Genomic DNA, 11,848 nt, shown 5'->3' on the forward strand with positions numbered 1-11,848 from the left:
TATATATCATCATTGTTTAATGCCCGTTTTTCATGCTGACATGGGTTGGACAGTTTGACTGAGGTTTGAAGAGCGAGTGGTTGCACCAGGCTCCAATCTGATCTGGCAATGCTTGTACACCTGGAGGCCCAAAACTTGAAAGGTGCCTTTTATGTGTCACCAGCACAGGTGCCAGTTACATGACACCAGCACCAGCCATGACTACAATTTCACTTGGCTTGACATACATACATACATACATACATATATATATATATATATATATGTATATGTATATATATATATATATACATATATATATATATATATATATATATATATATATATATATATATATATATATATACACAGACACACACAAATACATATATACTTATACACAAATACGTATATACACATGCATTTACACATATATACATACACACACACACTGTCTACTATTGACGATTTCTCAGCTGACCCTGCTCCTACACATGGATTGTTTTGACATGGAAGAAATATTGACATTATTTTGCTTTCACACAGTTGAAATACTATCCATGTTTATGAGCAAGAAGTAAGTTTCATCAGGTTTTTCAAGGTACATATAAATCTGAAGTTTCGAATTTGTATCTAATGTCACACAGCATAAAAGACTTCACTCTCTCCCACCTACCAATTATTCAGAATTCTTCATCCAAAATAGATCAGTTAATATCTTTCTATTTATCCATCATTTCCCTACTTCCAGCATAACAGATTACTTTTAAATTGTTTATTTGTTCCTCTTAGAACTGACTTAACAATATTCAGTGTCCATCTACACATAGTACTACCGCATGGGAGAAATATATACGTAAAAAAAAAGAAAGAAAAATAAGAAAAGAAAAAACACATTTAAACTTAAGAAGAAATGATATTACTATGCAGCTATTGCAAACTTGTATAAACTGAAATGAAGACAGATAGGCAAGTTGCGTAAATACATCAACACTAACAAACTACACAAAAACAATAATGTAGTTTTGTATGAAAGGTATTATCTGGGTTGTTTAATAAACACTGCTTGATAGTGAATTGTTCTTCACAAAATGAGAAAGGTTATCTATACATTCAAAGGTATTCCAAAATTATTAACTGTCATGGCATTTCTGCAACTATTAATATCTTTTAGAAATATCATATCACAGGCCTATACAGATGGAAAAAAAGGTGTAGACATAAATGAAATCAGAGAGGTCTAAATTAAGAAAACAATGAGATATCAAATTGCTTTGGTTGTATGTAAGTAAGGTTTCATTTCACCATTTTACAAACAATGGTATTGTTTTATATTGAAAGTGTTTCAAACAATATAACTAAGAGGGAAACATCTCTGGGGTGTGTTCTGCATATCAAATACAAATATAATAGAATCATACTAAAGACACGACTCAATTCATTTACAGTCCAAAAATGGATTGGGTCTGGTCCAAAAACTTCAATAAACTCAGATTATTGGACTTATCTCTCTTGGTTATTGTCTTCAGATTTTAAATACTTCAATAAGTAGTTTTTGTTTACTAATTACTTGGATATCCTAGTGCCAAAATTTAGCAAGAATATTGCAGACATGAGACCCAACCATATTTCTATAACATAGATGCCTTCCTTATATTATGACTACTTCATCTAGATTCAATATTCAAGTTAATGTTTAAGGTTCTACAAGAAGCAATCAAATGTTCAATAACAGTGAGTCACAAGTCATGTGACCTGTAAGAAAAAGCAAATCTCTCTCAAGCCACACTCAAGTATTAAAAAAAGAACACATTCAATAATGTAGGCTGGAGTAGAGTCTCTCTGAAAAAAGAAAAAGACAGAAGGGTCATGGCTGGAATGCATTTGATCGTAGGTCTTAAATTGGGGCTGACTTGAACCTAAACAACAACAGCAACAACTAAGCAATTAAAACCCACTGCTATAAAGGGACTGATACGATTTGTAAATCAATAAAAATATAATCCATATAAATATATTTAACATCACTCCTTGACCACTGGGTGCCTTTAACGGGGCAGTCCACTCTGTTGCAAGCAAAAGGGCAGTGTCCATGAAAAAAGTCATGAGCACTGCCCTTCTTCTTGCCTAAACGATTATAAAGAATTAATTGGATTTCACATTTTTTGACAAAATAGTTTTACTTTGTCATCATCATCATTTAACGTCCGCTTTCCATGCTGGCATGGGTTGGACGGTTTGACTGAGGACTGGCGAGCCAGTGGCTGCACCAGGCTCCAATCTGATCTGGCAGAGTTTCTACAGCTGGATACCCTTCCTAATGCCAACCACTCTGAGAGTGTAGTGGGTGCTTTTACATGTCACTGGCACGAGGGCCAGTCAGGCAGTACTGGCAACGGCCATGCTCAAAATGGTGTTTTTTACGTGCCACCTGCACAAGACCCAGTCCAGCAGCACTGGCAATGACCTTGTTCGAATGTTGTCTTTCACGTGCTACCAGCACAAGTGCCAGTAAAGTAACGCTGGTAAATGATCACAAATGAATGGTCCTTTTTAAGTGTCACCGGCACGGGAACCAGTCATGTGGTGCTGTCATCAAATTTGATTTCGATTTCACATACCTCAACAGGTCTTCGCAAGCAGAGTTTAGTGTCCAATGAAGGAAAGGTAAGCATAAGTGGGCTTGTTACACCATTGGTATAGACCACAGGTTATGGTCTCACTTGGCTTGCCTGGTCTTCTCACGCACAGCATATTTCCAAAGGTTTCGGTCACTAGTCATTGCTTCGGTGAGGCCTAATGTTCAAAGGTCATGCTTCACCACCTCATCTCAGGTCTTCCTGGGTCTACTTCTTCCACAGGTTCCCTCAACCACTAAGGTGCGACACTTTTTCACACAGCTATCGTCATCCATTCTCGCCACATGACCATACCAGTGCAGTCGTCTCTCTTGCACACCACATCTGATGCTTCTTAGGTCTCACTTTTCCCTCAAGGCACTTACACTCTGTCGAGTATGCACGCTGACATTACACATCCAGCGGAGCATACTGGCTTCATTCCTTGGGAGCTTATGCATGTCCTCAGTAGTCATGGCCCATGTTTCACTGCCATGTAGCATGGTTGTTCGTACACATGCGCCATACAGTCTACTCTGAGTGAGAGGTCCTTTGTCGCCAGAGCCCTCTGACCTTTGCCCAGGCTTTTCTTATTCTAGCAGCTGCACTCTCAGAGCACCCTCCCCGGCTACTGACTTGGTCTCCTAGGTAATGGAAGCTATCAATTACTTCTAGTTTTTCTCCTTGGAATGTGGCAAAAGTTGTTCTCTGCACATTTTCAGTGTTTATTGCTCCTGAGCATCTGCCGCATACAAAAACTATCTTCCCAGTTAGCCTTCCTTTGATATTACTGCACCTCTTATGTGTCCATAGCTTACACAGATCAAGCAGGGCCATCTACCTGAAGGGATTTGTCGATCAGCTCATATTGTTGAGGTTCTTGTTGAAGATGTCAAAATGCTCCAACAGGTGGTGTGTTGTGTTTCAACTTCCTACTTCAGTCTACACAACTCAAATGAGTCAAAAAGGCAATGGTTTGAGGAGTGGACAGCTAGAAATAGTAATCAAATTGAATTTGTTTGAATATGAATTTTCCTAAATCTCAATCCCACTTTTCCACTTAAGAAACAAAAAGAAAAGTATTTTCAGGTGATTTATCGCTACTACATCTTTTGTATGCACGACAGACATGTATAACTATATCTTATTTGCATTAGTAATTACATTCTCATCCTGGCATTTAAAATTTTCGGAAAGTGAAACAACTAATGTTTTCAAATGCAAGCGAAATATATATATATATATATATATATATATATATATATATATACATACACTTAAAATGCAACGGAATATATTTACATAGGAGAAAAAATAGGGGGGTGGGGTTGGAGTTGTAATTAGCCTAATCTTAACCTGCTTCGAACTGAAAAAATAATTTCAATTTTCTAGTTTAAAAAAAAAATTGCTGATTTTGAATGCCTAGTGTTCAAAATAGAAACCTGAAGGATCAAATCAGCACCATTCCTCAATCGGTGGACACAACCAAATCCACTCACAAAGGCTTTGGTCGGTCCGATGCTAGAGCAGGAGACACTTGCCCAAGGTGCCATCTCATTAAATCTTCCTCAAGACAAGCCCTACTGTCTTTAAAAAAAAGGAAGACCATATTCGATGATGTGTGTCTGCAGAAAAGACGAATTAGTCACGACTTGAATGACTTTGACCTGCAACTAAACAACGATTGTACGTCAGTGTGCAGAGCAGAATCGTGAGCGAGGTGGCGGCAAGGAGTTGGACTAACAGCATGCTGTTGCAGGTTTGTTCGATCAGTACCGACTAGGTTTAAACAACAGATAGTCGATCTATATTAATAAAAGTTGTATGAGAAAAGACATTGAGCAAATGAATGATTAAGGAGCATCTACCTTGGCGATACTGAGCGAGTGAGGAGGCATTATGTTAGAATGGGAAATGCTTTCTTCCAAAGTATAAAGAACATACAAGCAGTTTCTTTGTATATTATACGTAAATTTATACAATGTAACAAGTAGGCATAATTCTTGCCCCAAAGATCTTTGGAGGTTATTTTAATTGCAATTTTGTAAAAAGGAATAAATAAACCCAGAAAATTCAGTTTTAGTCTTTAAACTTAGGAATGCACACAAACGGGAGTTGAGTTAACCAAAGGAAGCGCCTAATTGATTACTTGTTGATAAATTCTGGGCAGAATAAGGGATTTAAAACACAGCTTTATATCACTGTATTTATTAGCAATATTTTGTTTATCTAGAATAAAATAAAAAAACAAAACATTAATACTAAATTAGGCCTATTCCCGTTTTATCTGTTATCTGAAGACAGGCTGCTGGGATAAAGGTGTGTAAAGTTCAATATATTTGGTTTTGTCACTGTCAGATAAGAGAATGATACTAACACCTTTATATATATTCGATAAGTGAGATGCTAGCCTCAAATTAACTAAATGTTTATCGCAATGCACAACATGAAAGAATAAGCTTCTAATAGAAGAACGAAGAACCTGTAAAGCCCTTATAATGAAGGAATAAAATACAAAATATATTCAAAGGATAAACCATAATGCTTGGGGTTATATATATATATAAAAGAAGGCATTACCATATACAACATATAATCGTTAATAGCATAGACATGTCTAATGTATATTATGATGATACAGCGCGATGTATAATTGAGGGAGTGTACATGCCTCTATTTTGTTTGTTTATAGATTTTTAAAAATACAGTTTATATTTGTAAAAACTGATTTTCGTGATGAAAAAGAATTTATAAATTGTATAAGTTTATGCATAACCGTGTACACCAGACTATATAGCTCTATATTAACATTCTAATCATATCTAACATAGTTTTATCATATACGTTAAGATAAATAACAATTTTATCATATATAATATATAGTCGTTGTGACAACATATATAATATACCATATTTTAATCATATAAAACTCCTTTCTTTATCACTCGTTCCATAATAAAAGAGTAGAGGAAAAGAAAATTAGAGGAAGCTGAACGAAGAGGAGTGGAAATGTATAAAATAGAGATGTAGGATTCGATAAACGATGATTTCAAAAATAAGACAATTGAAAATAAAAATGACATTTTAAAATAATGAGTCAGCGGTCGGTAAAGAAGAAGACCCATAAATAAATTCAGGGGACAATTTAAAGAAGTACAAAATTATTAAAGTTCTTTTGTATGCTAAGAGCCAAAATATTCTTACCCCTCAAGGAAATATAAAGCATTTTTTTTTAGAAATTAATGAAAGCAATTAAAGTCTCCCAACATTAAACGAGGACGAAGAGAGAGATTTTTATCGAAATGACTGGGGACGAAGCAACTGGAGAGGAGTATAATTTATTGGGATATAATAGTATCAGGGATATTTCTATGTGTAGGCATTACTGGCGTGTCAAGTGAGAGAAGGAAGAAAGAGAAATGATTACAAACCGACATGAGGTTCTGTTGTGTAAGTAAAATGGTGATGGGAAGGGGGGGGGCAGACCAGACGACAGAGACACACAGAATATGTTGAGAGCTAAATAAATAAACAGAAATTATTGAGACGGGATTGAACAAATGTCATTCACGTATCTTACCAATCTGTTTTTGATGGTTCTAATGATAAAAATGGTTTATAAAAACGAATTCTTTTACCTGTTACTTGTAAAGGTTTCCGTGAATGCCTCGGCGTTTTTTTTTCTTGGTCCCCAACCCGGTACAAGGATGAGTAATCACTATGCGACAAGTGATTGGATAAATTAAAAATGCGAGTTAAAATGCTTTTAAAACATTAAATATAAAATCATAATTGTTTATATAATTTTTAATAACCAATAATAGAATTTTACTTGAAATGATGTTATTTAGTATTTTCTGCTCATACTGACAATACCACTGGAGTCGTAATGTCTCGTGTTGATTGTAATATGTCGTGTCTCTTCCTCTTGTAGTTGTCTTTATTTACTTAATACATTACGCTGTATTAAATTATTGTGGAATAGACTGGTCTCTTTCTACCTTATTTTCTTTGCAGTAATTTTATCTCCTTATGTCAACATTTCCACGATGGGTCTATTTTTATCGAGTCTACAAGAATGAGCCACTATTTAAAACATTGAATTAACAATCATTCAACTGTCTTCTCCCGCCTCGAATGAAGAGAGAAATAGTCTTGTAATAAAGCAGCTTTTTTTTTTTTTTGCTTAATATCAACGGTTTTATATTAATTTAACGTTAACATCCTTAAAATCAACATTAATGGTAATAAATGTAGCAAAAACTTTTCAACTTAAAGATATTCCTCCCCAACCCAAATTCTCTGGAGAATTCTGAAATTTTCCCCAGTTTCAGAAATGCGACATTAACAAGATTTGCTGTGGATAATAATTAAATGTCTTCGGTAAAAGAAACAAACAAAAGAGTAAAGATAAAATATGAGGCGATGAATTATCAATAGAAATCCTGTCTGAACTTTTATTTTTTATGTTCCCTAAAACAAAGACATTGTCGATATACTGCGGGGCCAGCTCGTTTCAGAAAAATTGGGAATCGGTCAAAACTAATTGCTGTTAACAAGTTCCAAAAATTGGAGTTTAGTGTGTTTTTGTGGGAAGAAGGGAGTGAAGGTATTCCACAATCGAAGAGATAATATGGAAGACCTGTGCGTGATGCTAGTTGCAAAAACTGAAAATCAGGACAGGAGACGAGGTCAGATGTGGGTATATCCGGTAGTTTTAAGGAGAGGACAAACGAAAGAAGGTTAAATTCGTGATGGGAGTAAAAGCAGACAACAATCGGGTTTATATTATAATTGTCCGAGAGAGTAGGCAAATAAATAGCTTTCTTCTGCATTCTGTTTAAGACGTCAATAACCAAAGGCTTTCTAGCGCGATTCTAAAACATGTCAACAGTCTTCTTATTCTAGTCTGAGTATATAATAGCACTAAAACGAAGGCATGATTTCTTTAATATTGTTTTGGCAGTGTAAAGAATTTCTTACTTAAACATGTGAAAAGAATCCACGAAGATGGAAAAAGGGTATATATTGTAGTTCTCTCCCTATTCTGCAAACGAGGGTAGAACAAAAGTGCCATAGTGTGAAAGTGGACAAAAGCCCCACGGTTGTATTTTTCGTTTTTTTTTTTTTTCAACTTTTACTTGTTTCAGTCATTAGACTGGCCGTGCTGGAGCACCGCCTTGAAGGATTTTTAGTTAAACATATTCACATCAGAATTTTCTTTTATTTTTACTTGTTGCAGTTATTAGACTGCGGCCATGCTGGGGCACCACCTTGAACAAATTTTAGTCGCAGAAAAATGAGCATTTTAAAATTTTAATTCAAAGTCGTTTGTTTTTTTTCTCTCAGCACTTATAAATTAATGAGAATGAACCGACGTTTTGAACTTTCTCCGGCCGTTGAAGGCCTTTAAGAATTAAGGGGCCGAAGGCTAGTCATTCAGACGTACTCCTTTACGTTTTTTATGTTTCTAAACATTTCTTGAAGTAAATGTTTTCCCTTTTGTTAGAATTCAGACACTATGTACATTGACTAGAGTCTTGTGTTCTGTTATTCTACTTATCTATTTTCGATTGAATATATTTTGTTTATTTAAAAATTGGTATTTTTTGTTTTTTTTTACAATTGCAATTTCTGTTTTTGTTGACGTGAAATTATAAAAATTCTGTTTTTTTTTTTAAAGATTTGGCTGTTATTTCTAGTATGTGGAGAGGCTGAACTTCATGTGCTGGTTGAAGATTCTGGGGTTGATGCATTCGACTAAAAATTCCTCACGGTGGTGCCCCAGTATGGCCACAGTCCACTGACTGCAACAATTAAAAAGAAAAAAAAAACGAAAAAATAGCAGCAAAATATAGCTGAGCATAAACCCCCAAAAAGTGTAAAGACTACCTGCATAAAAAACGATGTAAAGGAAATGCTGATCAATGTGAATAACTGGGAAGAAGCAGCTTTGATAAGGGCTGAGTGAACGAAGTGTATGAAGGGAAGTTGTAAAACTTTTGAAGAGGGCTGCCTTGAACACAAAAGCCTAAAGCATTGGCTTTGAAGAGCCTGTCATCAGAACCTTAATGTGAACATGAAGTGTTGGAGGTGTGTAACATGTGGCCATGTGTTCCTTTCTAAGGTTGGATATGTCGATCATCTGAAGTCCCATGAAAGATCAACTGTATGCAATGTTCTCCTTCCTAGAACTGATGATTTGACTTGTGTAGTGTGTAAAAAAGGGGCTTGTAAGTCAATTTTAAATCAAAAGAGACATGTGGCAGTTTACAGGAATCATATCTCACAAAGTGATCCAATCAGTCCAGTAGGAGTTATAACTTTTGTCTGTCATCTGTGCTTCAAACCATGCAGATCTGCAGTGAGACTGACTTGTCCTCTGAGAGGTCATAGATGGAATATCAGAAATGCTATTGACAAAGAGGAAGCTCAAAGAAACAGTAATCATCTGTGAAGGTGAAGCATCCATCATGAATGTATGGATGGATAGATGCAAGCATGCATGAATGCATATATATGATGAGCTACCATACAGTTTCCATCTTCCAGATTGGTCTAGTTGAAGCTGTTGTAGAATATACTTGCCCAAAGTACCAAGCAGTGTGACTGAACCTGGAATCACATGGTTATGAATCAAATTCTGAACCACTCAACTTGTTCTTGAGAATTTCAGTGTTAGCAACTGTATTGTCTTCAACTATGTCAAGTATAGGGTTACCTGTCCGTGGTCTACATTACTTGCAAGACAAATATCTTTTATCTTGGAGAGGGGGCATTGGAGAAAGTGATCATGTGTCAGATGATGAAAGGTTATAGTGAGAGAGAGAGAGAGAAACAGGTGTTTTGCTGTCGAGGAGGTACAAGGTTACCTGTCCGGAGAGAGAGATTAGGAATGAGGACAGAAATAGGTGTGCTGCTGTAAAGGAGATACATGGTTACCCAACGTGAGGGAAGGGCAGAAGGAAGTTTTGGTTTTTGTTTTTATACAGGAGCATCTCAGTCAGTGAATCCTTTTCTCACATCACCCTCTCCCAACTTCCCCACTTCCCAATATCACTTTTCTCTCTTGCTATCCAGAACCATCTCACATTGTTAGTCATCATTCATACATTAATATTGTTCTCCACACCCACATGTTATAATGTTCTTCCCATCACTCCTGGCCCAACAAATTATCTTTTCTCATACCTTACACCTGACTATCTATTTACTCTGCTTTCACACCCTGCCCAAATACATCATCTCTCTTCTTCCCCTATAAATGGTATCATTAATACTACCAGGTCACTAGCATCCCTCTCACTTTCCCAACTCGTGCATCTCCTCCCTTCAGTTTTTCCAAGGCTTTACAAATGTTGCTTTCCTTACTCTCCCCCATTTCCCCCATCTCTTTCCTCCTACACTCTTCCAAACTCTCACCCACTCTTACTCACATCGTGCCTTGAGGTGTCACCTGGACACCCGACCACCCCTGTCTGTCTCATTGGAGATACCACTAAGTCATTCTCACTCTCTCTCCTAAATGTAAGTAGCCATGGAGCTCCTCTACAACAAGAACCTGTTCAACCTCCTACCCTCATACCTTAACCCCCATCTAACATAAGGACACAGCATTCTCCTTCCTCCTCAGGTTTGTAAATTTGTGAGCTGCATAGTAAGCTTCATAGTGTTGGTAATAAAATGCAACCGGTACAAACTGTAAAGTGGTTGGCATTAGGAAGAGCAAGCCAAAGCAGACAATGGAGCTTGATGCATTCCTTGCTCTCATCAGAACCTTACCAAGCCCTCTAACCCATGCTAGTATGGAATATGGACGTTAACTGTTGATGGTACTTTTATATTGCCAGATAGTATATTACTGCAGTATTTTGCCAATAATAATGATAAACACATGCACTGGTTTAACACCATAGGATTTTGACAAACAGCTTATTGATTGTTTAACTAATGCATGAAGTAAATAAGCAATCGATTAATTGATTAGTTAGCTAGTTAAATAATTACTATCAATAAAGAAGAAGTAGTATTCTTTTCTACTTTAGGCACAAGCCCTGGAATTTTGGGGGAGGGGGGGCAGTCGATAAGATTGACCCTAGTTTGCAACTGGTACTTAATTTATTGACCTCAAAAGGAAGAAAGGCTAAGTCAACCTTGACAGAATAAAGAAGTAGTATTGAATGAATGAAACAAGTAAAAGAATAAAAGAATAGTGTATCTAGGACTGCATTAACCAATATGTCCTAAAAATACCCCGTAAGGTGTGATTTTGGAGAGATATGCTTTACTGCATCCAGCAAGTTTAGTAACTGCATAAGCTTGTTCAGATTCTTGCATTTACTTTTGATTAAATCTTAATTATTGTATTACATTTTTGGAAGATTTTAATTAAATTTAAGAATGAATTTTCATTATCAACATTTAAAAAAATTCTAAGAAAAAATAAAACGCAAATTATATATAAAGCACTGATGAAGTTAGTGATGGCGTATTTGATGTAAGTTCAGAAAGGTTTGACGCAATCAATCAGGATTGAAATAATTCTAAAAGATAAGGGAGACAACCCTGAAAATTTTATTTAAAATTGGTTACATATTGAATATGTTAGGAAGTGAGATTGGTTTTTGGAAGGGCCATGACAACTCTAGACAACTCAGTGAAGCATGAGGTAACTGAGACGGTTAAATTTAAGAATGGTTATAACTTTTTCCTTTTCTTACTTGTGATTGAATCCCAACCAGAATTGCAATTAGAGTTGAGATTTGAATCAGAGAAAACAATTTAAAAATCAAAGACATATAAAGTTGAAGCAATATGTAATCTGTTTATGGTTGTCTTCTCATAAAAATAAAATATAATAAAATCTGATTTGTTATTTACATATTTGCATTCATTTACGTGAGCATTGTGTGGTTCACATTCTTGTAGAAAATACTATAGATTTCAACTTTCAGCTGAAATACATAGAGTCAACATGGAATATAATGGCCTAACAAATGACTTGACTAACAATCATCATCATCATCATCATCATCATCATCGTCGTTTAACGTCCGCTTTCCATGCTAGCATGGGTTGGACGATTTGACTGAGGACTGGTGAGACCGGATGGCAACACCAGGCTCCAATCTAATTTGGCAGAGTTTCTACAGCTGGATGCCCTTCCTAACGCCAACCACTCAGAGAGTGTAGTGGGTGCTTTTACGTGTCACCCGCATGAAAACGGCCATGCTCGAAATGGTGTCTTTTAT

General features: G+C 36.1%; 1 protein-coding gene across 1 annotated transcript in view; it reads right to left on the reverse strand.

Annotated features, from left to right (window-relative positions):
• LOC106881046 (tropomodulin-1) overlaps window positions 1–6,389 on the reverse strand; it is a 42,236-nt gene extending 35,847 nt beyond the window's left edge. Inside the window, exon 1 of the mRNA XM_052974428.1 lies at window positions 6,236–6,389. The gene's annotated coding sequence lies outside the window, so the exon portion shown is untranslated. The remainder of the gene's footprint in view (window positions 1–6,235) is intronic.
• Between the last annotated feature and the right edge of the window lie 5,459 nt (window positions 6,390–11,848).

The sequence above is a fragment of the Octopus bimaculoides genome, chromosome 18 (genome assembly GCF_001194135.2).
Source record: "Octopus bimaculoides isolate UCB-OBI-ISO-001 chromosome 18, ASM119413v2, whole genome shotgun sequence".
NCBI classification, from domain to species: Eukaryota; Metazoa; Mollusca; class Cephalopoda; order Octopoda; family Octopodidae; genus Octopus; species Octopus bimaculoides.